This window comes from Triticum urartu, chromosome 5 (assembly GCF_003073215.2).
Source record: "Triticum urartu cultivar G1812 chromosome 5, Tu2.1, whole genome shotgun sequence".
In the NCBI taxonomy this organism is placed as follows: Eukaryota; Viridiplantae; Streptophyta; class Magnoliopsida; order Poales; family Poaceae; genus Triticum; species Triticum urartu.
In genome coordinates, this window is record NC_053026.1 from 362,393,864 (window position 1) to 362,421,639 (window position 27,776).

Sequence of the window (27,776 nt, forward strand, 5' to 3'; positions counted from 1 at the left end):
GTACGGTCAGCGTAACGTCTCCTTCTTCTTGATCCAGCAAGGGGGAAGGAGAGGTTGAGGGAGATGGCTCCAGCAGCAGCACGACGGCGTGGTGTTGATGGAGCTGCAGTACTCCGGCAGGGCTTCGCCAAGCACTATGGAGGAGGAGGATGTGTTGGAGAGGGAGAGGGAGGCACCAAAGATCAAGGTAAGAAGTCCTCCATCTCCCCACTATATATAGGAGGGCCAAGGGGGGGGCGCCGGCCCTAGGAGATCTAATCTCCTAGGGGGGTGCGGCCAAGGGGAGGAATCCCTCCTCCCCAAGGCACCTAGGGGTGCCTTCCCCCTTTTGGGACTCTTCCCTCCTTGAAACCCTAGGCGCATGGGCCTCTTGGGGCTGGTGCCCTTGGCCCATGTAGGCCAAGGCGCACCCCCTACAGCCCATGTGGCCCCCCGGGACAGGTGGCCCCACCCGGTGGACCCCCGGGACCCTTCCGGTGGTCCCGGTACAATACCGGTGACCCCGAAACTTGTCCCGATGCCCGAAATAGCACTTCCTATATATAATTCTTTACCTCCGGACCATTCCGGAACTCCTCGTGACGTCCGGGATCTCATCCGGGACTCCGAACAACATTCGGGTTACTGCATATACATATCCCTATAACCCTAGCGTCACCGAACCTTAAGTGTGTAGACCCTACGGGTTCGGGAGACATGTAGACATGACCGAGATCGCTCTCCGGTCAATAACCAACAGCGGGATCTGGATACCCATGTTGGCTCCCACATGCTCCTCGATGATCTCATCGGATGAACCACGATGTCGAGGATTCAAGCAACCCCGTATACAATTCCCTTTGTCAATCGGTATGTTACTTGCCCGAGATTCGATCGTCGGTATCCCAATACCTCGTTCAATCTCGTTACCGGCAAGTCACTTTACTCGTACCGTAATGCATGATCCCGTGACCAGACACTTGGTCACTTTGAGCTCATTATGATGATGCATTACCGAGTGGGCCCAGTGATACCTCTCCGTCATACGGAGTGACAAATCCCAGTCTTGATCCGTGTCAACCCAACAGACACTTTCGGAGATACCCGTAGTATACCTTTATAGTCACCCAGTTACGTTGTGACGTTTGGTACACCCAAAGCACTCCTACGGTATCCGGGAGTTACACGATCTCATGGTCTAAGGAAAAGATACTTGACATTGGAAAACTCTAGCAAACGTACTATATGATCTTGTGCTATGTTTAGGATCGGGTCTTGTCCATCACATCATTCTCCTAATGATGTGATCTCGTTATCAATGACATCCAATGTCCATAGTCAGGAAACCATGACTATCTGTTGATCAACGAGCTAGTCAACTAGAGGCTTACTAGGGACATGTTGGTGTCTATTATTCACACATGTATTACGATTTCCGGATAACACAATTATAGCATGAATAAAGACAATTATCATGAACAAGGAAATATAATAATAATGCTTTTATTATTGCCTCTAGGGCATATTTCCAACACGAAGGAGGAAGCATCGATCAAGCTTGGGGGAGGCTTAAGTCAATGTTATATTCATGCCCCAATCATGAGCTCTCAAGAGAAATTATTATTCAAAATTTTTATGCTCGGCTTTCTCTCAATAATCGCTCCATGCTCGATACTTCTTGTACTGGTTCTTTTATGATGAAGACTATTGAATTCAAATGGGATTTATTGGAGAGAATTAAACACAACTCTGAAGATTGGGATCTCGACGAAGGTAAGGAGTCAGGTATAACCCCAAAGTTTGATTGTGTTAAATCTTTTATGGATACCGATGCCTTTCGTGAATTTAGCACTAAATATGGACTTGACTCTGAGATAGTAGCTTCTTTTTGTGAATCCTTTGCTACTCATGTTGATCTCCCTAAGGAGAAGTGGTTTAAATATAATCCTCCCATTGAAGTAAAAGTAGTTGCACCTATTAAAGTTGCAGGAAAGACTATCACATATAATGTTGATCCTGTTGTTCCTACTGCTTATACTGAGAAACCACATTTCCCTATTAGAATAAAGGATCATGCTAAAGCTTTAACTTTGGTTCGTAAAAGTAGTACTAGAACACCTACACCCTCTGAGCAAATTAAAGTTGAACCTAGTATTGGCATGGTTAAAGATCTCTTGGCCGATAATATTGATGAGCATGTTATTTACTTCTGTGATGAAGCTGCTAGAATTGCTAGACCCGATACTAAAAATAAACATAGACCTATTGTAGGCATGCCTGTTATTTCTGTTAAAATAGGAGATCATTTCTATCATGGCTTATGTGATATGGGTGCTAGTGCAAGTGCAATACCTCATTCCTTATACAAAGAAAGTATGCATGATATTACACCTGTTGAGATAGAGGAAATTGATGTTACAATTAAGCTTGCCAATAGAGACACTATTTCACCAGTTGGGATTGTTAGAGATGTTGAAGTCTTGTGTGGGAAAGTTAAATGTCATGCTGATTTTCTTGTTCTTGGGTCCCCACAAGATAACTTTTGTCACATTATATTTGGTAGACCCTTCTTGAATATTGTTAATGCTACGATAGACTGCAAAAAGGATGTAGTTACTATTGGTTTGGGGGATATGTCTCATGAGTTTAATTTTGCTAAATTTCGTAGACAACCCCATGATAAAGAATTTCCTAGTAAAGATGAAATTATTGGTCTTGCTTCTATTGTCGTGCCTCATAATGATCCTTTAGAACAATATTTGCTCGACCATGAAAATGATATGTTTATGAATGAAAGAAGGGAAATAGATGAAGTATTCTTTAAACAGGGACCTATTTTGAAAAACAACTTGCATGTTGAAATCCTAGGGGATCCTCCTCCACCCAAGGGTGATCCCGTTTTTGAGCTTAAACCTTTGCCTGATACTCTTAAATATGCTTATCTCGATGAGAAAGATATATATCCTGTTATTATTAGTGCTAACCTTTCAGAGCATGAAGAAAAGAAATTATTGAAAACTCCGAAGAAGCACCGTGCTGCTATTGGATATACTCTTGATGATCTTAAGGGCATTAGTCCCACTCTATGCCAACACAAAATAAAATTGGACAAAGAGGCGAAACCGGTTGTTGATCACCAACGACGGTTAAATCCTAAGATGAAAGAAGTGGTAAGAAAAGAAATACTAAAGCTTCTGGAGGCGGGTATAATTTATCCCATTGCTGATAGTTAGTGGGTAAGTCATGTCCATTGTGTCCCTACAAAGGGAGGTATTACTGTTGTTCCTAATGATAAAGATGAATTGATCCCACAAAGAATTGTTCCAGGTTATAGAATGGTAATTGATTTCTGCAAATTAAATAAAGCTACTAAAAAGGATCATTACCTTTACCTTTTATTGATCAAATGCTAGAAATATTATCCAAACATACACAATTTTGCTTTCTAGACGGTTATTCTGTTTTTTCTCAAATACCTGTGTCAAAAGAGGATCAAGAAAAGACAAATTTTACTTGCCCTTTCGGTACCTTTGCTTATATATTTATGCCTTTTGGTTTATGCAATGCACCTGCTACCTTTCAAACATGTATGACTGCTATATTCTCTGATTTTTGTGAAAAGATTATTGAGGTTTTCATGGATGATTTCTCCGTATATGGAACTTCTTTTGATGATTGTTTAAGCAACCTTGATCGAGTTTTGCAGAGATGTGAAGAAACTAATCTTGTCTCAAATTTGGAGAAGTGCCACTTTATGGTTAATGAAGGTAATGTCTTGGGGCATAAAATTTCTAAAAGAGGTAGTGAAGTTGATAAAGCTAAAGTTGATGCTATTGAAAAGATGTTGTGTCCTAAGGACATTAAAGGTATAAGAAGTTTCCTTGGTCATGCCGGTTTTTATAGGAGGTTCATTAAGGACTTCTCTAAAATTTATAGCCCTATGACTAATCTCTTACAAAAAGATGTTTCTTTTCCCTTTGATGATGATTGTGCAGAAGCATTTGAAATACTTAAGAAAGCTTTGATTTCTGCACCTATTGTTCAGCCTCCTGATTGGAATTTACCCTTTCAAATTATGTGTGATACTAGTGATTATGCTGTAGGTGCTGTTCTAGGACAAAGAGTTGATAAGAAATTAAATGTTATCCAATATGCTGGTAAAACTCTAGACAGTGCCCAAAGAAATTATGCTACTACTGAAAAAGAATTTTTAGTAGTTGTATTTGCTTGTGATAAGTTCACACCTTATATTGTTGATTCTAAAGTAACTGTTCACACTGATCATGCTGCTATTATATATCTTATGGAAAAGAAAGATGCTAAACCTAGACTTATCAGATGGGTTCTCTTGCTACAAGAATTTGATTTGCATATTATTGATAGAAAGGGAGCTGAGAACCCCGTTGCAGACAACTTGTCTAGGTTAGATAATGTTCTTGATGACCCACTACCTATTGATGATAGCTTTCCCGATGAACAATTAGTTGTCAGAAATGCTTCTCATACTGCTCCATGGTAAGCTGATTATGCTAATTACATTGTTGCTAAATTTATACCACCTAGTTTCACATACCAGCAAAAGAAAAAGGTTTTCTATGATTTAAGACATTACTTCTGGGATGACCCACACCTTTATAAAGAAGGAGTAGATGGGGTTATTAGATGTTGTGTACCTGATCATGAACAGGAACAGATCCTACGCAAGTGTCACCCCGAGGCTTATGGAGGACACCATGCTGGAGATAGAACTGCACATAAGGTACTGCAATCCAGTTTTTATTGGCCCACTCTCTTCAAGGATGCCCGTAAGTTTGTCTTGTCTTGGGATGAATGTCAAAGAATTGGTAACATTAGTAGACGTCAAGAAATTCCTATGAATTATTCACTTGTTATTGAACCATTTGATGTTTGGGGCTTTGATTATATGGGACCGTTTCCTTCCTCTAATTGGTATACACATATTTTAGTTGATGTTGATTACGTTACTAAGTGGGTAGAAGCTATTCCAACTAGTAGTGCTGATCATAACACCTCTATTAAGATGCTTAAGGAAGTTATTTTTCCGAGGTTTGGAGTCCCTAGATACTTAATGACTGATGGCGGTTCACATTTTATTCATGGTGCTTTTTGTAAGATGCTTGCTAAGTATGATGTTAATCACAGAATTACATCTCCGTACCACCCGCAGTCTAGTGGTCAAGTAGAATTGAGTAATAGAGAGCTTAAATTAATTTTGCAAAAGACTGTTAATAGATCTAGAAAGAATTGGTCCAAGAAACTTGATGATGCATTATGGGCTTATAGAACTGCATATAAAAATCCTATGGATATGTCTCCGTATAAAATGGTTTATGGAAAAGCATGTCACTTACCTCTCGAACTAGAACATAAGGCATATTGGGCCATTAAAGAGCTCAATTATGACTTCAAACTTGCCGGTGAGAAGAGGCTTTTTGACATTAGCTCACTTGATGAATGGAGAACCCAGGCCTATGAGAATGCCAAACTGTTTAAATACAAAGTTAAAAGATGGCATGACAAAATGATACAAAAACATGAGTTTAATGTAGGTGATTATGTATTGCTATACAACTCTTGTTTAAGATTTTTTGCAGGCAAACTCCTTTCTAAATGGGAAGGTCCTTACGTCATTGAGGAGGTCTATCGTTCTGGTGCCATAAAAATCAACAACTTTGAAGGAACAAATCCGAGGGAGGTGAACGGTCAAAGAATCAAACATTATATCTCAGGTAATCCTATAAATGTTGAAACTAATGTTATTGAAAAAGTAACCCCGGAGGAATACATAAATGACACTTTCTAGAATGTTTCAGACTCCGAAAAGGAATATGTATGAGGTACGGTAAGTAAACCGACTCCAAAACAGTTCTAATAGCAATTTTTCTCCGTTTTGGAATATTTAAGAAAATAGGAAAATAAGAAGTAGTCCGGGAAGGACATGATAACCTACAAGTATAGGGGATCGCAACAGTTTTCGAGGGTAGAGCATTCAACCCAAATTTATTGATTCGACACAAGGGGAGCCAAAGAATATTCTCAAGTATTAGCAGCTGAGTTATCAATTCAACCACACCTGGAAAACTTAATATTTGCAGCAAAGTATTTAGTAGCAAAGTAATATGATAGTAGTGGTAACGGTGGCAAAAGTAACGGTAGCGGTTTTATAGCAAGCGTAATAGTGGCAACAGAAAAGTAACTAAGCAAAGATCAATATGTGAAAATCTCGTAGGCAATGGATCAGTGATGGATAATTATGTCGGATGCGATTCCTCATGCAACAGTTATAACATAGGGTGACACAGAACTAGCTCAAGTTCATCAATGTAATGTAGGCATGTATTCCAAATATAGTCATACGTGCTTATGGAAAAGAACTTGCATGACATCTTTTGTCCTACCCTCCCGTGGCAGCAGGGTCCTATTGGAAACTAAGGGATATTAAGGCCTCCTTTTAATAGAGTACCGGACCAAAGCATTAACACTTAGTGAATACATGAACTCCTCAAACAACAATCATCAATGGTAAGTATCCCGATTATTGTCACTTCCGGGTTAACGGATCATAACACATAATAGGTGACTATAGACTTGTAAGATAGGATCAAGAACTAACATATATTCATGAAAACATAATAGGTTCAGATCTGAAATCATGGCACTCGGGCCCTAGTGACAAGCATTAAGCATAGCAAAGTCATAGCAACATCAATCTCACAACATAATGGATACTAGGGATCAAACCCTAACAAAACTAACTCGATTACATGATAAAACTCATCCAAACCCATCACCGTCCAGCAAGCCTACGATGGAATTACTCACGCACGGCGGTAAGCATCATGAAATTGGTGATGGAGGAAGGTTGATGATGACGATGACGACGGATTCCCCTCTCCGGAGCCCCTAACGGACTCCAGATCAGCCCTCTCGAGAGAGATTAGGGCTTGGCCGCGGCTCCGTATCATAAAACATGATGATTCCTTCTCTCTGATTTTTTTTATCCCTGAACGTGAATATATGGAGTTGGAGTTGAGGTCGGTGGAGCACCGGGGGCCCACGAGGCAGGAGGCGCACCTAGGGGGGTAGGCGTGCCCCAACCCTTGTGGACAGGGTGTGGGCCCCCTAGCCTTGATTCTTTTGCCAGTATTTTTTATATATTCCAAAAATATTCTTCGTTGATTTTCAGGTCATTCCGAGAACTTTTATTTCTGCACAAAAATAACACCATGGAAATTTTGCTGAAAACAACGTCAGTCCGGGTTAGTTCCATTCAAATCATGCAAGTTAGAGTCCAAAACAAGGAAAAACGTGTTTGGAAAAGTAGATACGTTGGAGACATATCAACTCCCCCAAGCTTAAACCTTTGCTTGTCCTCAAGCAATTCAGTTGACAAACTGAAAGTGACAAAGAAAAACTTTTACAAACTCTGTTTGCTCTTGTTGTTGTAAATATATAAAGCCAGCATTCAAGTTTTCAGCAAAGATTATGAAGGAACCATATTCACAATAACATTTAGGTCTCATGTTTACTCATATCATTGGCATAATCAACTAGCGAGCAATAATAGTAAATCTCGGATGACAACACTTTCTCAAAACCATCATAATATGATATAACAAGATGGTATCTCGCTAGCCCTTTCTGAGACCGCAAAACATAAATGCAGAGCACCTCTGAAGATCAAGGGCTGACTGGAAATTGTAATTCATGGTAAAAGAGATCCAGTCAAGTCATACTCAATGTAAACTAATAATAATACATGCAAATGACAGCGGTGCTCTCCAACTGGTGCTTTTTAATAAGAGGATGATGACTCAACATAAAGGTAAATAGATAGGACCTTCGCAGAAGGAAGCAGGGATTTGTAGAGGTGCCAGAGCTCGATTTTAAAATAGAGATGAATAATATTTTGAGCGGTATACTTTCATTGTCAACATAACAACCGAGAGATCTTGATATCTTCCATGCTACACACATTATAGGCGGTTCTCAAGCAGAATGGTAAAGTTTATACTCCCCCACCACCAACAAGCATCAATCCATGGCTTGCCCGAAACAACGGGTGCCTCCAACTAACAGCAATCCTGGGGGAGTTTTGTTTGCAATTATTTTGATTTGATTTGAGCATGGGACTGGGCATCCCGGTGACCAGCCATTTTCTCGTGAGTGAGGAGCGGAGTCCACTCCTTTTGAGAATAACCCGCCTAGCATGGAAGATATAGACAAACCTAGTTGATACATGAGCTATTCGAGCATACAAAACAGAATTTTTATTTGAAGGTTTAGAGTTTGGCACATACAAATGTACTTGGAACGGCAGGTAGATACCGCATATAGGAAGGTATGGTGGACTCATATGGAATAACTTTGGGGTTTATGGAATTGGATGCACAAGCAGTATTCCCGCTTAGTACAAGTGAAGGCTAGAAAGAGATTGGGAAGCGACTAGCTAGAGAGCGACAACAGTCATGAACATGCATTAAAATTAATCAACACAGAATGCAAGCATGAGTAGGATATAATTCACCATGAACATAAATATCGTGGAGGCTATGTTGATTTTGTTTCAACTACATGCGTGAACATGCGCCAAGTCAAGCCACTCGAATCGTTCAAAGGAGGATACCACCCTATCATACCACATCACAACCATTTTAATAGCATGTTGGCATGCAAGGTAAACCATTATAAACTCCTAGATAATTAAGCATGGCATGGGAAACTATAATCTCTAATTGTCATTGCAAACATGTTTCACTCATAATAGGCTGAATCAGGAACGATGAACTAATCATATTTACAAAAACAAGAGAGGTCGAGTTCATACCAGCTTCTCTCATCTCAATCAGTTCATCATATATCGTCATTATTGCCTTTCACTTGCACAACCGAACGGTGTGGATAATAATAATAGTGCGCGTGCATTGGACTAAGCTAGAATCTGCAAGCATTCAATTCAAGGGAGAAGACAAGGTAATATGGGCTCTTTGTTAGATCAAAAATAATGCATACGAGAGCCACTTCAACATTTTCATCATGGTCTTCTCCTCTCGACCCCAAAGAAAAGAAAAGAAACAAAACTATTTACACGGGAAAGCTCCCAACAAGCAAAAAGAAGAATGATAAATCTTTTTGGGTTTTCTTTTTAATTACTACTACTACAGGCATGGAAAGTAAACTAGCTAAAAGCTACAAGTAATTTTTTTTGTTTGTTTTTTTCTTAAGGGTTTTCAAACACACAAGAAGAATGCCAGAAAAAGAAATTAAACTAGAATGGATGATACAATGAAAAAGTATGAGCACCGACAACTAGCATGAGTGTGTGAACATGAATGTAATGTCAGTGAGAGATACGTACTCCCCCAAGCTTAGGCTTTTGGCCTAAGTTGGTCTATGGCCACGGATCAAAGCTTCCCTCTCCGGTGTACAGAGGAGGATCCTCATGGTGCCACTGGTTAGCGATCTCCTCCGGATCCCACCGATAAACAGATTGACAGTGAGGATCAAGTGGTGGCTCCGACTCTGGAGCTGATGTCAGGCTCTGGTATGCCTGAACGGCCTCCGACAAAACAAGGTATGTGCTTGAAAATATGTTAAACAAAGAGGGAGCAGGCAAGGTAATAGTCTCAAAGTAATTCTTATCAAATATTAGTCTATAGTTAAGCATCTTCTTCTTATTCTTGACAATAAAATCATGTGCTACCATACTCTTATAATCTAGAAAAACATGAGGCAGCAACTTTTCCTCTTTCTCATAATGCCTAATAGGTATGTTAAAGTGGGAAGCAAGGCGCGAGGCGAAGATGCCTCCCAAGACGGGACCCTTTATACGGTTCAGATTTAACCGTTTAGCAACAATAGCGCCTAAACTAAAAGTGGTATCATGAAACAAAGCATGGCGCAAAATAACAATATCAGGGGCACTAAGATTTCCACAGTTCCTGTGACCAATTAAGCATCTACTAGCAAATATTGCGAAGTAACATAGGACAGGAAAATGTATGCTAGTAGTTCTTGCATCGGAAACCCTCCTCGTTTCCCCTACAACAATCATATCAATGAATCCTTCCACATCATTACGATGTGGTTCCTCTATGCTGCCCTCAAAGGGTATCCTACAAACCCGGCAAAAATCATAAAGTGACATCTCCTTATGCTCATCATATAAATAGAATTCCACCGAAGGTGGCGATATCCTAGCATGGAAATGAAAATTTTGCACAAAAATATTGGTGAGTAGGAGATACTGTTCACACTGGTCGTGGAGGAAGTCGGTGAGGCCTCCATTCTTAGCCAAATAATAAAAATCTTCATAAATCCCGGCTTCTCTCAAGAACTCATCACAAGGCCATTCACACGGCCGAACCTCCGCAGTACGAGGGAGATTATACTTGGGCTTCTTATTCTCTTCACTTTGCTTATCCTTCGAGCTTCGGCTCGATGAGCCCCTCAAAAATCTCTTCATCTTTTTCTGAAATTTTCTGAAACTTTTAGTAACTTAAAATAAAAGTGAACCAAACTCAACAAAATTGATAGCAACTACTCCTACAAGTGCCTAGAGGCCATATCATGCATTAAAACTACTTTTGACCACATAAGTTTGACATGCAATCTCAAGAACAGGGTCACCTAAGCAGCAAAACATTGAAATAAACAAAGCACTAGAACAAAAACTAATTGGACCATTGGAGGAGTCACATACCGAAGAACAATCCCCCAAAGCAGTTTTGTGAATGGAGCTTTGAGCAAGGAGATCGAAAATGGCAGCAAGATGAGCTAGAACACGGGTTTGAGCTGGTGGGTGATTTTTTTTCTAGAGGAAGACGAAGTGTGTGGGTGCAAGAATAAGTGGAGGGGACCCATGTGGGGTCCACAAGGCAGGGGGCGCGCCCAGGGGGTGGGCGCGCCTTCCACCCTCGTGGGCACATGGTGGGTCCCCCTGATGTGTTCTCAGTATCAATAATTCTTAAATATTCTGGAAAAATCATATTAAATTTTCAGGGCATTTGGAGAACTTTTATTTTCGAGGTATTTTTTATTGCAAGGATAATTCAAAAAACTGACCAAAAAATACTATATTTACTTTATTTAATATAAATAACAGAAAGTAAAAGGAGGGTACAGAAGGTTGTGCTTTCTAGCTTCATCCATCTCATGCTCATCAAAATGAATCCACAAACAAGGTTGATCAAGTCTTGTTAACAAACTCATTCCGAATGCATGAAACCGGAGAAATTGCGAATAACACTAGGTTACCTCAACTGGGATATGCACATCCCCAACAATAAGAATATCATATTTCTTCTTGACAGTAGGAAGAGGAAATTCAAAACCTCCAATAGTAATTGTTGAAATTTTTTCAATAGAATTGATACTGTGGACTTGAGGTTGTTTCCTCAGAAAGTGTACCATATGCTCATTACCATTAACATGGTAAGTGACATTGCCTTTGTTGCAATCAATAACAGCCCATGCAGTATTCAAAAAGGGTCTACCAAGGATAATCGACATACTATCGTCCTCGGGAATATCAAGAATAACAAAGTCTCGTTAAAATAGTAACATTTGCAACCACAACAGGCACATCCTCACAAATACCGACAGTTATAGCAGTGGATTTATCAGCCATTTGCAAAGATATTTTAGTAGGTGTCAACTTATTCAAATCAAGTCTACGATATAAAGAGAGAGAGGCATAACACTAACACTGGCTCCAAGATCACATAAAGCAGTTTTAACATAGTTTCTTTTAATGGAGCATGGTATAGTTGGTACTCCTGGATCTCCTATTTTCTTAGGTATTCCACCCTTAAAAGTATAATTAGCAAGCATGGTGGAAATCTCAGCTTCCGGTATCTTTCTTTTATTAGTAACAATATCATTCATGTACTTAGCATAAGGGTTCATTTTAAGCATATCAGTCAAATGCATACGCAAAAAGATAGGTCTAATCATTTCAGAAAAGCGCTCAAATCATCATCATCCTTTTTATTGGATGGTTTAGGAGGAAAAGGCATGGGTTTCTGAACCCATGGTTCTCTTTCTTTACCGTGCTTCCTAGCAACAAAGTCTCTCTTATCATAACGTTGATTCTTTGATTGTGGGTTATCAAGATCAACAGCAGGTTCAATCTCTACATCATTATCATTGCTAGGTTGAGCATCAACATGAACATCACCATTAACATTATCACTAGGTTCATGTTCATTACCAGATTGTGTTTCAGCATCAGAAATAGAAATATCATTGGGATTCTCGAGCATGTCTACAACAGGTTCACTAGAAGCATGCAAAGTCCTATCATTTTTCTTTTTCTTCCTTTTAGAAGGACTAGGTGCATCAACATTAGTTCTCTGAGAATCTTGCTCAATTCTCTTAGGGTGACCCTCAGGATACAAAGGTTCCTGAGTCATTTTACCCCCTCTAGTCATAACTCTAACAGCATTATCATTTTTCTTATTATTTAATTCATTGAGCAAATCATTCTGAGCCTTAAGTACTTGTTCTACTTGAGTGGTAACCATAGAAGCATGTTTACTAATAAGTTTAAGTTCACCTTTAACTCTAGACATATAATCACTCAAGTGTTCAATCATATAAGCATTACGTTTCAATTGTCTACCAACATAAGCATTGAAGTTTTCTTGCTTAACCATAAAATTATCAAACTCATCTAAGCATTGGCTAGCAGACTTATAACGAGGAATATCACCTTCATCTAATCTATAGAGAGAATTTACCTTTACTACCTGTGTCGGGTTATCAAGACCATGAATTTCTTCAATAGGTGGTAAATTCTTAACATCTTCAGCTTTAATACCTTTTTCTTTCATAGATTTCTTTGCCTCTTGCATATCTTCAGGACTAAGAAATAGAATACCCCTTTTCTTCAGAGTTGGCTTAGGAGTTGGTTCAGGAAGTGTCCAATCATTTTCATTACTCAACATATTATTCAATAGCAATTCAGCTTGATCAATAGTTTTTTCCCTGAAAACACAACCAACACAACTATCCAAGTGGTCTCTGGAAGCATCAGTTAGTCCACTATAAAAGATATCAAGTATTTCATTTTTCTTGAGAGGATGACCAGGAAAAGCATTAAGTAATTGGAGAAGCCTCCCCCAAGCTTGTGGGAGACTCTCTTCTTCAATTTGCACAAAATTATATATTTCCCTTAAGGCAGCTTGTTTATTATGAGCGGGGAAATATTTAGCAGAGAAGTAATAAATCATATCCTGGGGACTACGCACACAACCAGGATCAAGAGAATTAAACCATGTTTTAGCATCACCCTTTAATGAGAACGGAAACAACTAAAGGATAAAGTAATAGCGAGTTTTCTCATCATTAGTGAATAGGGTGGCTATATCATTTAATTTAGTAAGATGTGCCACAACAGTTTTAGATTCATAGCCATAAAAAGGATCAGATTCAACCAAAGTAATTAACTCAGGATCGACAGAGAAATCATAATCCTTATCGGAAATAAAGATAGGTGAAGTAGCAAAAGCAGGGTCATATTTCATTCTAGCATTCAGCGATTTTTCTTTAAGCTTAGCTAATAATTTCTTAAGATCAGATCTATCATTGCAAGCTAAAAAGTCTTTAGCAGTTTCTTCATCCATAACATAACCCTCAGGCACAACAGGAAATTCATATCTAGGGGGAGAATCTTCATCATCACTTTCATCAATATTGTCAGTTTCAGTAATTTCATTCTCTCTAACCCTAGCAGGTTGTTCATCAAGAAATTCACCTAGTGGCACAGTATTATCAAACATAGAAGTAGTTTCATCATAAGTATCATGCAAAGCAGAAGTGGCATCACCAATAACATGCGACATATCAGAATGAATAGCAGGAGTAGGTGTCGCAAGTTTACTCAAAACAGAAGGTGAATCAAGTGCAGAGCTAGATCGCAGTTACTTACCTCCCCTCGTAGTTGAGGGAAAAATCTTGGTTCTTTTATATTTCAAGTTCTTCATAGTGATCAGCAGATATAAATCCCAAGTGACTCAAAGAATAGAGCTATGCTCCCCAGCAACGGCGCCAGAAAATAGTCTTGATAACCCACAAGTATAGGGGATCGCAACAGTTTTCGAGGGTAGAGTATTCAACCAAAATTTATTGATTCGACACAATGGGTGCCAAAGAATATTCTCAAGTATTAGCAGCTGAGTTGTCAATTCAACAACACCTGGAAAACTTAATATCTACAGCAAAGTATTTAGTAGCAAAGTAATATGATAGTAGTGGTAACGGTCGCAAAAGTAACGGTAGCAGTTTTGTAGCAAGCGTAACAGTGGCAACGGAAAAGTAACTAAGCAAAGATCAATATGTGAAAAGCTCGTAGTCAATGGATCAGTGATGGATAATTATGTCGGATGTGATTCCTCATGCAACAGTTATAACATAGGGTGACACAGAACTAACTCCAGTTCATCAATGTAATGTAGGCATGTATTTCAAATATAGTCATACGTGCTTATGCAAAAGAACTTGCATGACATCTTTTGTCCTACCCTTTCGTGGCAGCGGGGTCCTATTGGAAACTAAGGGATATTAAGGCCTCCTTTTAATAGAGTACCGGACCAAAGCATTAATACTTAGTGAATACATGAACTCCTCAAACAACAGTCATCACCGGTAAGTATCCCGATTATTGTCACTTCGGGGTTAACGGATCATAACACATAATAGGTGACTATAGACTTGCAAGATAGGATCAAGAACTCACATATATTCATGAAAACATAATAGGTTCAGATCTGAAATCATGGCACTCGGGCCCTAGTGACAAGCATTAAGCATAGCAAAGTCATAACAACATCAATCTCAGAACATAATGGATACTAGGGATCAATCCCTAACAAAACTAACTCGATTACATGATAAATCTCATCCAACCCATCACCATCCAGCAAGCCTATGATAGAATTACTCACGCACGGCGGTGAACATCATGAAATTGGTGATGGAGGAAGGTTGATGATGACGATGGCGACAGATTCCCCTCTCCGGAGCCCTGAACGGACTCCAGATCAGCCCTCCTGAGAAATATTAGAGCTTGGCGGCAGCTCCGTATCGTAAAACACGATGATTCCTTCTCTCTGATTTTTTCTCCCCAAACGTGAATATATGGAGTTGGAGTTGAGCTCGTTGGAGCACCAAGGGGGCCACGAGGCAGGGGGCGTGCCCAGGGGGTAGGCGCGCCACCCACCCTCGTGGACAGGGTGTGGGCCCCCTGGCCATGATTCTTTTGCCAGTATTTTTTATATATTCCAAAAATATTCTCCGTTGATTTTCAGGTCGTTCCGAGAACTTTTATTTCTGCACAAAAATAACACCATGGCAATTTTGCTGAAAACAGCGTCAGTCCGGGTTAGTTCCATTCAAATCATGCAAGTTAGAGTCCAAAACAAGGGCAAAAGTGTTTGGAAAAGTAGATACGTTGGAGACGTATCAGGACATGAGGCGTCCACGAGGGTGGAGGGTGCACCCTACCCCCCTGGGCGTGCCCCCTGCCTCATGGGCACCTCGTGTGCTCTCCGGACTCTGTTTTCTTGCACGATACTTCTTTTGGTCGGTAAAAATTCATTATATAATCTCCCGAAGGTTTTGACCACCGTACCATGCAAATATCCTCTGTTTTTGTTTTGAGCAGTTTTTCTGACAGATCTAGATCACCATGACGTCTCCAAGCACCCCAAGGACAAGTTCTTCGAGAAGGTCATCAACCCCTACCTCGTGGAAGTGCTGCAACATCCTCAAACCATTGAGATGCGTGAGGGGTTGCTGCACATCCGCGATGTTGAGGGACCAAGGAGGACCGGAAGCGTGGAGGCAGAATTGAAGCAGTGGAGCAACAAGTTTTCAAGTGCCAGGAGACGGTGGAACGTGGACTCGACGCCAACCACATAATGATCACGAAGTTCACCAACAACACCCAGCTAGATGCCAGGAACATCGGGGAGACCATCTTCAAGCTTCACGAGAAAATCGAGCATCTCCAAGCCCAGATCTATGACCTGTAAAACCAAAACTATGAGTATGAATATAGATTCAAGAGGATGAGTTTGGCTGCTGATTTGAGGATCCCGGAGACTCGATCATCCTTCTATGATGGTGAGCCTATGCCTTGGAAGATGGACGACAAGCCTACATCATCAACAACTCCATTATCACCACCTTCGAGGAAGGGGACATAAATACATGGTTACGGGCACTCCCCTTGGCAACTGCCAAGCTTGGGGGAGTGCCCCGGTATCGTATCACCATCACACTTTTATATTTACCATTTTTCTTAGTTCGATCCTTTTGGTAATATCTTGATCTATTAGAATAAAGTTTTAGTATGATCTAGTTATGAGTTTTGCTTTATGATCCTTCTTTGTAATCGAGTCTGTGAGCTATATATAATAAAGATTAGTGTTGAGTCAAGGGTTTGATTATCTTGCTATGATCTTGAGGGAATAAAAATAAATAGAAAAGTAAGAATAAAAAGAAATAAAGAGATCATATGGATCTTATGGAGAGTAATGACTTCACATATAAAGAGTATGATGAATAAAAGTTGTTGAGAGTTGACAAGCATAGTTTTGGTCATCGTTGCAATTAATAGGAAGTAATAAAGAAAGAGAGGTTTTCACATATAAATATACTATCTTGGGCATCTTTTATGATTGTGAGCACTCATTAAAATATGACATGCTAAAAAGTTGATGTTGGACAAGGAAGACAACGTAATGGGTTATGTTTTCTTACATTCAAAATAAATTATATTATCATGGATCATCCAACATCTTGAGCTTGCATTTCCCTCTCATGCTAGCCAAATTCTTTGCACCAAGTAGAGATACTACTTGTGCTTCCAAATATCCTTAAACCCAGTTTTGCCATGAGAGTCCACCATATCTACCTATGGATTGAGTAAGATCCTTCAAGTAAGTTGTCATTGCTGCAAGTAATAAAAATTGCTCTCTAAATATGTATGATTTATTAGTGTGGAGAAAATAAGCTTTATACGATCTTGTGATGTGGAAGAAATAAAAGCGACGGACTGCATAATAAAGATCCATATCACAAGTGGCAATATAAAGTGACGTTCTTTTGCATTAAGATTTCATGCATCCAACCATAAAGGCACATGACAACCTCTGCTTCCCTCTGCGAAGGGCCTATCTTTTATTCTTGTCTTATACTTCATACAAGAGTCATGGTGATTTTCACCTTTCCTTTTTACAATTTATCCTTTGGCAAGCACTGTGTGTTGGAAAGTTCCTGATATATATAGCTAATTGGATGTGAGTTTTCATAAACTATTATTGTTGACCTTACCCTTGAGATAAAAGGTTGGGAGGCAAAACTATAAGCCCCTGTCTTTCTCTGTGTCCGATTAGAAACTTCATACCCATAAATATTGCGTGAGTGTTAGCAATTGTGAAAAAATAAATGATAGTTGAGTATGTGGACTTGCTGAAAAGCTCTTATATTGACTCTTTCTAATGTTACGATAAATTGCAATTGCTCCAATGACTGAGATTATAGTTTGTTAGTTTTCAATGAAGTTTCTGGTTCCTACTTGAAATTGTGAATGAATTGTTACTATAGCATAAGAAATCATATGACAATATATATATAGACACACACACACACACTATTCTGATCACAGGATCAGAATAATATTCTGATCACAACCTGAACTGCCTGAGTAACGCGCCTGACCTTCCCTCTATACGAACCCGACCTTCGGGCTAACTTCGCAACCGTGGCTTCCCCCACAAATTATTCTTGTTAGTCGTGTTCTATATGATGTTAGTGTAATCTAGAAACATTTTTTAGCAACTAAATACCGGTTTTAAATAGGAATCTCGCTCGTTGGCGGATTTTGCTCTCGGGTCGTGATGAAATTGCGTTTTTTTTTGCAATTTTACTGCCTGGGTTGTTCGAGCTGAACTTCTCCTAGTACTAGGTTGAACTTCCACCAACATTGCCCAAATGGGGCTTACAATATACCGTTAGAAAGCTATGGACACCAGTATCACGACCCAAGTTAAATTTTTGGCAAAATGTAAGCGGTTTAAGAGCAGTTTTGAAAAACCATTTTTTCTTCATACAAAAAACGTGAATCATATTTTCGATCGCATTTCTAAACCGTTTATCAGAATGAGGCAAATAATATGGTGTTGGAAAGCTGCTGCAAAACCGCTCCTTCCACATGTTGAAAGTTTTCTCTAATTCCCTACGGTTAAAGAGTAATTTGGAAAATCGTAAAATTTCACAAACCGAACAGCCGAGTTCGTATTTTTGATGTCATTTCTAAACGGCTAATCAAATTGAGGAAAATGATATGGCGTTGGAAAGCTTATGAAAATGCGCTACCTTTTCATGTAGAAAGTTTTTTCTAATCTTGAACGGTTTAAGAGTAATTTAGAAAACGGTACAAGTTCCACCGAGTTCGTATATTTGATCTATTTTTTTAACAGTATGTCCGAATGTAGCAAATGATATGGCATTGAAAGCTTGAGGAAATGTGAAACTTTTTGGTATATATTGTTTCTCACAATTCATTACTGTTTTAAGTCAATTTTGAAAATGGCTAAAAACGTATTTTCGCCGTAATTTCTATAAACTTTATCGGAATGGGGAAAATAATATACCATTGAAAAGCTAAGGAAAATGCAAAACTTTTTCTTGTTGATGGTTTTATGTGATTCCTAGCCGTTTTCAAGTAATTTCAAAAATGGCGAGATCATTCGTTCTGCCTTTATTGCGAAACAGATTCTTCGAAAATGCACCACATGAAGAACCTGAACTTCTCGGCATGTCTACTTGAACTTCACTATGTTTTTCACGTGCTTTTTTTGCTCGTAGATCTCCATCCACTGCTCGTAGCTCTCCATCCACTCACCGGAATTGAGAAAGTGATATACCGATGGAAAGCTGTTGTAAACACGCAACTTTCCCGTGTTGATCATTTTTTCATACTCGCGACAATTTTAAAAGTTTTTCATCTCAAATTCATTCACTATAGTAGTCAAACTTCGTGATGTTTTCATGTTGAACTTCTGTGACGTATTTTCGTTTGTAATTTTCTCATCCATTTCGTCAGTGTTACACAAATGATATTCTTTTTGTACAAACCTCTCTCACAATATTTTTTTAACTTTCTCCAACTGAGGACTTGAACTTACACAAAGGATATTCCTGTCGTTTTGAAGTAAACTAGAGAAATGACGAGATCATGATTTCCGCCTTCATTGCGAATGGAAACGCACTGCGTGAAGTAGTTGAACTTCTCGGGCATGTTTGTTTGAACCCCACTATGTTTTTGACATGCTATTTTTTGCACTGCGTGAAGTAGTTGAACTTCTGAGGCATGTCTATTTAAACTTCACTCTATTTCACTTTATTGTATTTTTCTTATATGAAAGACATACCATGTAGTACTGAACTTCCGGTTATTATCACTTTGAACTTCTCTCTGGTTGAGATTTTTTTAAAACACAAAAAACAACATGTTTTTTATGTATTTTGGACATCTAAATACACGGTGAACCTCTCTCACTAGAATTTTTTGAACTTTTCCTCGTCGAGCACTTGAACTTCTAGCAACCATTTTTTCGTTTATGAGTTGTTTTTAGAATTGCAAAAAATAGCATTGTGTTTTTTATTTTTTGAACAGGTAAATCCTATGATTTAAAGAACTCCGAACTTCTCTGATATTTCTATTTCAACTTCACCTTTTTACTTTTTCATGTTGAAAGTTTTTTCTAAATTTGAACGGTTTAAAAGTAATTTAGAAAATGGTCCAAGTTGCACTAATTTGGTATTTTCGAGCTAATTTCTTAACCGTATATTCGAATGTAGCAAATGATATGGAATTGGAAAGCTTGAGGAAATGCCAAACTTTTTGGTATATATTGTTTCTCCCAATTCCTTACAGTTTTAAATCAATTTTGAAAATGGCTAAAAAATTATTTTCACCGTAATTTCTACAAACTTTATCAGAATGGGGCAAATAATATACCGTTGAAAAGCTAAGGAAAATGCGAAACTTCTTCATGTTGATGGTTTTCTCTGATTCCTAGCCATTTTCAAGTAATTTCGAAAATGGCGAGATCATTCGTTCTGCCTTTATTGCGAAACAGATTATTCAAAAATGCACCGCGTGAAGAACTTGAACATCTCGGCATGTCTACTTGAACTTCACTTTGTTTTTTCATGTGCTTTTTTTGCTCATGGCTCTTCATCCACTCACCGGAATTTAGCAAGTGATATATCGATGGAAAACTGCTGAAAACACGCAACTTTCCCGTGTTAATAAATTTTTTCATACTCGCAACGGTTTTAAAAGTTTTCCGTCTGAAATCCATTCAGTGTAGTAGTTAAACTTCTCGTTGTTTTCATCTTGAACTTCTGTCATGTGTTTTTGTTCAACCTCTCTCATAAGAATTTTTGAACTTTCTCAGGCCGAGCACTTGAACTTCTAGCAACAAAATTTTGGACTTCACATTTTTATTCTTTTTTTTCTTATACGAGACGCACACCATGCAGTACATGAACTTCTCTCTATTTCGCATTCGTAACAGAAAAAGTCTGAGTTTTTTTATATACATCGAACTTCTCTAACTTTTTTATTTGAACTTTTTTGTGTATTTTTCTAGAAATGTGAACATTAGAGTTTTGTTAGAAACATCGAACTTCATTATTTTCAGTTGAACTTATTGGTACATAAACATCCAATCACAGTGTTGATTCAATTCGAACTTCTTCTTTTAATTCTTATAATAACGGGAAAAATATATGAGTTTTTTTTGTAAAAGTTGAATAGTCTGACCTTCATGTTTTGTTGTTTTTGAACTTCATTTCTTTTTTAAAAAATTGGTTAAATTATATCTTTCCGACAAAGCTTTTACTTCTCATTCGAACCTCACTAGTAAATTCTTCACTTTCGATGTTACTTGACGATGATATTTTTGGAAGTTTTTAGTGCTTTTCACCTCCCCATCTTTTTATACATGAACTTCAACTTTTTTTTGTAGTGTTTTGATTTTTCCAAACATCCCTATTTCACTTCTCCAAACACATGATCCCCTAAAAAAATGTATACACACACAAAGCATCAACCTCCCTATATTCGAACTTCTGTCATTGATATTTCTGCATGTTTTGGGAATGCTCCCAGGCTTTCAAATAGAATACACGGACTTCCATGCACGAACAGCCAGCATCAGCCGTGGCAACGCATCTTTCTCCGGCAAACCAAATTTCACTCCTGTGTACAGAATACATGATTTAAGCCCTGAAACCCACAAAAGAATCTTGAAATATTTTTTCTACCCTGAGTACAAACTCATCTCATGTCAAACTTTTTTCCAGTATTAGATTAGTACCATGACATACAAACAAACTTGGCTATAAAATCAGTTAGTACACAAGATTGCTATCTGTTTTGAAGTTGAACAAGTTCAACAGAGACAAATGATGTATTGAGAAGCAATTAGACAGAGAGAGATGTCGTATTGAGAAGCAATTAGACAGAGAGAGAAAGTAGTGCCAAGCACATGCACATGCATGGTTCTTGGTGGCATCCACGAATCAGTTTTTTAAGCGAGTAATGCATGGGGGCAGCTGTTCTACTGAGAAGCTCCGCACGAGAGACGGGTCGCACCAGCAGTGGCCGGTCATACCTGCCGGCAACAGGGCGACGCAGACCTCCTCGCGAGCAATACCTGAACTGCAGGTGGCCATGTTGGTGAGCGGTCGAGGCAGTCGAAGAAAAACATCACACCGCTCGAGTTGCCATCTACAAGGAAACGCCGAAGATCTGGGCCTAGTGGAATGGGGGTGGGGGCAGGGTTGGGCGTGTGGTGGAGGCAGCCAGCGTGTTGGTCGGTCCCCGAGGGCGGATCCGTGCGCGTGGGGTGCCTGTGGCAGAGGTAACCGGGGCGTGAGTGGGGCTGGGGCTGGGCCGTCAGCTAGCTCCGGTGGTCAGTGATACGTCTCCAACGTATCTATAATTTTTTATTGTTCCATGCTATTATATTTTCAACCTTGGATGTTTTATATGCATTTATATGCTATTTTATATGATTTTTGGGACTAACCTATTAACCTAGAGCCCAGTGCCAGTTTCTGTTTTTTCCTTGTTTTAGAGTATCGTAGAAAAGGAAAATCAAACGGAGTCCAATTGACCTGAAACTTCACGGAACTTATTTTTGGACCAGAAGAAGCCCACGGAGTATCGGAGATGGACCAGAAGAGTCATGAGCTGCCCACGAGGGTGGGGGGCACGCCCACCCCCCTGGGCGCGCCCCCCTGCCTCGTGGACAGCCCGGAGATCCACCGACGTACTTCTTCCTCCTATATATATATCCATATACCCTAGAAACATTGGGGAGGAGAATAGATCGGGAGTTCCGCCGCCAGAAGCCTCCGTAGCAACCGAAAACCAGTCTAGACCCGTTCTGGCACCCTGCCGGAGGGGGGAATCCCTCTCTGGTGGCCATCTTCATCATCCCCGTGCTCTCCATGACAAGGAGGGAGTAGTTCTCCCTCGGGGCTAAGGGTATGTACTAGTAGCTATGTGTTTGATCTCTCTCTCTCTCCCTCGTGTTCTTGAGGTGGTACGATCTTGATTTATCGCGAGCTTTGCTATTATAGTTGGATCTTATGATGTTTCTCCCCCTCTACTCTCTTGTGATGAATTGAGTTTTCCCTTTGAAGTTATATTATCAGATTGAGTCTTTAAGGATTTGAGAACACTTGATGTATGTCTTGCATGTGCTTATCTGTGGTGACAATGGGATATCACGTGATCCACTTGATGTATGTTCTGGTGATCAACTTGCGAGTTCCGCGATCTTGTGAACTTATGCATAAGGGTTCGCACACATTTTCGTCTTGACTCTCCGGTAGAAACTTTGGGGCACTCTTTGAAGTTCTTTGTGTTGGTTGAATAGATGAATCTGAGATTGTGTGATGCATATCATATAATCATACCCACGGATACTTGAGGTGACATTGGAGTATCTAGGTGACATTAGGGTTTTGGTTGATTTGTGTCTTAAGGTGTTATTCTAGTACGAACTCTATGATAGATTGAACGGAAAGAATAGCTTCGTGTTATTTTACTACGGACTCTTGAATAGATCGATCAGAAAGGATAACTTTGAGGTGGTTTCATACCCTACCATAATCTCTTCGTTTGTTCTCCGCTATTAGTGACTTTGGAGTGGCTCTTTGTTGCATGTTGAGGGATAGTTATATGATCCAATTATGTTATTATTGTTGAGAGGACTTGCACTAGTGAAAGTATGAACCCTAGGCCTTGTTTCAACGCATCGCAATACCATTTGTGCTCACTTTTATCATTAGTTACCTTGCTGTTTTTATATTTTCAGATTACAAAAACCTACATCTACTATCCATATTGCACTTGTATCACCATCTCTTCGCCGAACTAGTGCACCTATACAATTTACCATTGTACTGGGTGTGTTGGGGACACAAGAGACTCTTTGTTATCTGGTTGCAGGGTTGTTTGAGAGAGACCATCTTCATCCTACGCCTCCCATGGATTGATAAACCTTAGGTCATCCACTTGAGGGAAATTTGCTATTGTCCTACAAACCTCTGCACTTGGAGGCCCGACAACGTCTACAAGAAGAAGGTTGTGTTGTAGACATTAGTCGGTGGCGTGACCGGATCCAAGCGCGCTGGCGATGGAGGAGTATCACCGGGAGGAGGAGGTAGTGGCAGGGCCGACGGAGGCGCGTGATCCTCCAGTGTCGGGGTGGGAGGCAGCCGTCGGCGACGGGCTCGTTGGGGCAGGAATCGAGCGGCGCCGGTTGGGGCGGGGTGCAGGTGGCGCGGGGCCGGCGGCGCCGGTTGGGGCGGGGTGCAGGCGGCGTGGGGGCGGCGGGGTGCGGGCGATGCCGTTTGTGGCGGATGGTTGGGGGGGGGGTGGGGGGGAGTGGTCGGGGAGGTGGGTGTGGCAGGAGGTGTGGAGGAGTTTTTCCCTCGGGGTTTTTTCTCGGGAAGTACATGTCGCGCCCTTATAGGGGCCATCATGATCCAAATAACTATTCTGATCCCAGGATCAGAATAGTGCCACTATATATATATATATATTGATGTTCTAAGAATGATCATGATGCCCTCATGTCCGTATTTTATTTTATCGATACCTCTATCTCTAAACATGTGGTCATATTTTTCGATATCGGCTTCCGCTTGAGGACAAGCAGGGTCTAAGCTTGGGGGAGTTGATACATCCATTTTGAATCATGCTTTTATATCAATATTTATTGCATTATGGGCTGTTATTACACATTATGTCACAATACTTAGGCCTATTCTCTCTTATTTTACAAGGTTTACATGAAGAGGGAGAATGTCGGTAGGTGGAATTCTGGGCTGGAAAAGGGGCAAATATTAGAGACCTATTCTGCACAGCTCCAAAAGTTTTGAAACTCCACGGGAGTCATTTTCAGAATATATAAAAAATATTGGGTGAAGGAAGCACCAGAGGGGGGCCACCCACCATCCACGAGGGTGGGGGGCGCGCCCTACTCCCTAGGCGCGCCCCCTGCCTCGTGGGCCCCCTGGCAGGCCTCCGGTGCCCATCTTCTGCTATATGAGGTCTTTCGTCCGGAAAAAATCATAAGCAAGCTCACGGGACGAAACTTCGCCGCCATGAGGTGGAACCTTGGCGGAACCAATCTAGGGCTCCGGCGGAGCTGTTCTGCCGGGGAAACATCCCTCCGAGAGGGGGAAATCATCGCCATCATCATCACCATCGATCCTCTCATCAGGAGGGGGTTAATCTCCATCAACATCTTCACCAGCACCATCTCATCTCAAACCTTAGTTCATCTCTTGTATCCAATCTTTGTCTCAAAACCTCATATTGGTACCTGTGGGTTAGTAGTAGTGTTGATTACTACTTGTATTGATGCTAGTTGGTTTATTTGGTGGAAGATCATATGTTTAGATCCCTTATGCATATTAATACCCCTCTGATTATGAACATGAATATGATTTGTGAGTAGTTATGTTTGTTCCTGAGGACATGGGAGAAGTCTTGCTATAAGTTGTCATGTGAATTTGGTATTCGTTCGATATTTTGATGAGATGTATGTTGTCTCTCCTCTACTGGTGTCACGTGAACGTCGACTACATGACACTTCACCATTTTTGGGGCCTAGGGGAAGGCATTGGGAAGTAATAAGTAGATGATGGATTGCTAGAGTGACAGAAGCATAAACCCTAGTTTATGAGTTGCTTCGTAAGGGGCTGATTTGGATCCATACGTTTCATGCTATGGTTAGGTTTACCTTTATACTTATTTTGTAGTTGCGGATGCTTGCAAGAAGGGTTAATCATAAGTGGGATGCTTGTCCAAGGAAGGGCAGTACCCAAGCACCGGTCCACCCGCATATCAAATTATCAAAGTACCGAACGCGAATCATATGAGCATGATGAAAACTAGCTTGACGATAATTCCCATGTATCCTCGGGAGCGCTTTCCTTTATATAAGAGTTTGTCCAGACTTGTCCTTTGCTACAAAAAGGATTGGTCCATCTTGCTGCACCTTATTTACTTTTATTACTTGTTACCCATTACAAATTACCTTATCACAAAACTATCTGTTACCGATAATTTCAGTGCTTAGAAATACCTTACTGAAAATTGCTTATCATTTCCTTCTGCTCCTCGTTGGGTTCGACACTCTTACTTATCAAAAGGACTACGATAGATCCCCTATACCTGTGGGTCATCAGGGAGTTCTTAAGTAATTTTATTAATTGAATTTAATTTATCATGAACTTAGTACCTAATAGTATTTTGCATATCTATGTTGTTGTAGATAGATGGCCTGTGCTATTGTCCCGTTGAATTTTAATGCGTTCCTAGAGAAAGCTAAGTTGAAAGACGATGGTAGCAACTACACGGACTGGGTCCGTAACTTGAGGATTATCCTCATTGCTGCACAGAAGAATTACGTCCTGGAAGCACCGCTAGGTGACAAACCCGCTGCAGGAGCAACGCCAGATGTTGTGAACACCTGACAGAGCAAAGCTGATGACTACTCGATAGTTCAGTGTGCCATGCTTTACAGCTTAGAACCCGGACTTCAACGATGTTTTGAACGTCATGGAGCATATGAGATGTTCCAGGAGTTGAAGTTAATATTTCAAGCAAATGCCCGGATTGAGAGATGTGAAGTCTCCAATAAGTTCTACAACTGCAAAATGGAGGAGAATAGTTCTGTCAATGAACATATACTCAGAATGTCTGGGTACTTGTAACACCCACGATGCGGCTATATCTCCCACATGTCGGAGCACGACTTAGAGGCATAACCGCATAGTAGGCATGTCACAAGAGGGGTGATCTTTACACATCCCATGTACTGAATAAGAAAGGGATAAAGAGTTGTGAGGGAGTCCTGGATTGGGGGGTCTCCGGACAGCCAGACTATATCCTTTGGCCGAACTGTTAGACTATGAAGATACAAGATTGAAGACTTCGTCTCGTGTCCGGATGGGACTCTACTTGGCGTGGAAGGCAAGCTAGGCAATACGGATATGTATATCTCCTCCTTTGTAACCGACCTTGTGTAACCCTAGCCCTTTCTGGTGTTTATATAAACCGGAGGGTTTTAGTCCGTAGGACAACAGACAATCATACCATAGGCTAGCTTCTAGGGTTTAGCCTCTCCGATCTCGTGGTAGATCTACTCTTGTACTACCCATATCATCAATATTAATCAAGCAGGACGTAGGGTTTTACCTCCATCAAGAGGGCCCGAACCTGGGTAAAACATCGTGTCCCTTGCCTCCTGTTACCGTCCGCCTTAGACGCACAGTTCGGGACCCCCTACCCGAGATCTGCCGGTTTTGACACCGACATTGGTGCTTTCATTGAGAGTTCCTCTGTGTCATCACTGTTAGGCTTGATGGCTCCTACGATCATCGATAGCGATGCAGTCCAGGGTGAGACTTTTCTCCCCGGACAGATTTTGTATTCGGCGGCTTTGCACTGCGGGCCAATTCGCTTGGCCATCTGGAGCAGATCGAAAGTTATGCCCCTGGCCACCAGGTCAGGTTTGGAAGCTTAAACTACACGGCCGATATCCGCGAAGACTTGATCTTCGACGGATTCGAGCCCCTGCCTTGCGCGTCACACGGTCACGATGAGTACGATTTAGCTCTACCATCGGACAGTGTTCAAGAGGTCGCACCGACAGCCGCTCCAATCCTCAATTCGGAGCCAGTTGCGCCGTCCATGGACGGGTGGATGGACCCTGCCCCGGAGGCCTTATCCTCAGCGGCGATCGAGCCGAACATCGACCTTACCCTGCACGAGAGCCGTGTTGTCAAACTGCCAGATCCTTCTCCGGCCACGGACTCCGAACCGCCTGCGCCCGTGCCTAGCGAATCCGATTGGGCGCCGATCATGGAGTTTACCTCTGTGGATATTTTTCAGCACTCGCCCTTTGGCGACACGTTGAACTCATTAAGGTCTCTCTCCTTGTTAGACGGATCCTAGCCGGACTATGACCGGCAGGATTGGGATGCGGACGACGAAGAAATTCGACGCCCACTCACCACCCACTTTGTAGCCACTGTCGACGACTTAACCGACATGCTCGACTTCGAATCCGAAGACATCGACGGTATGGACGACGATGCGGGAGACGAAGAGGAACCACTGCCCACAGGGCACTGGACGCCCACTTCATCACATGACGTATGCATGGTGGACA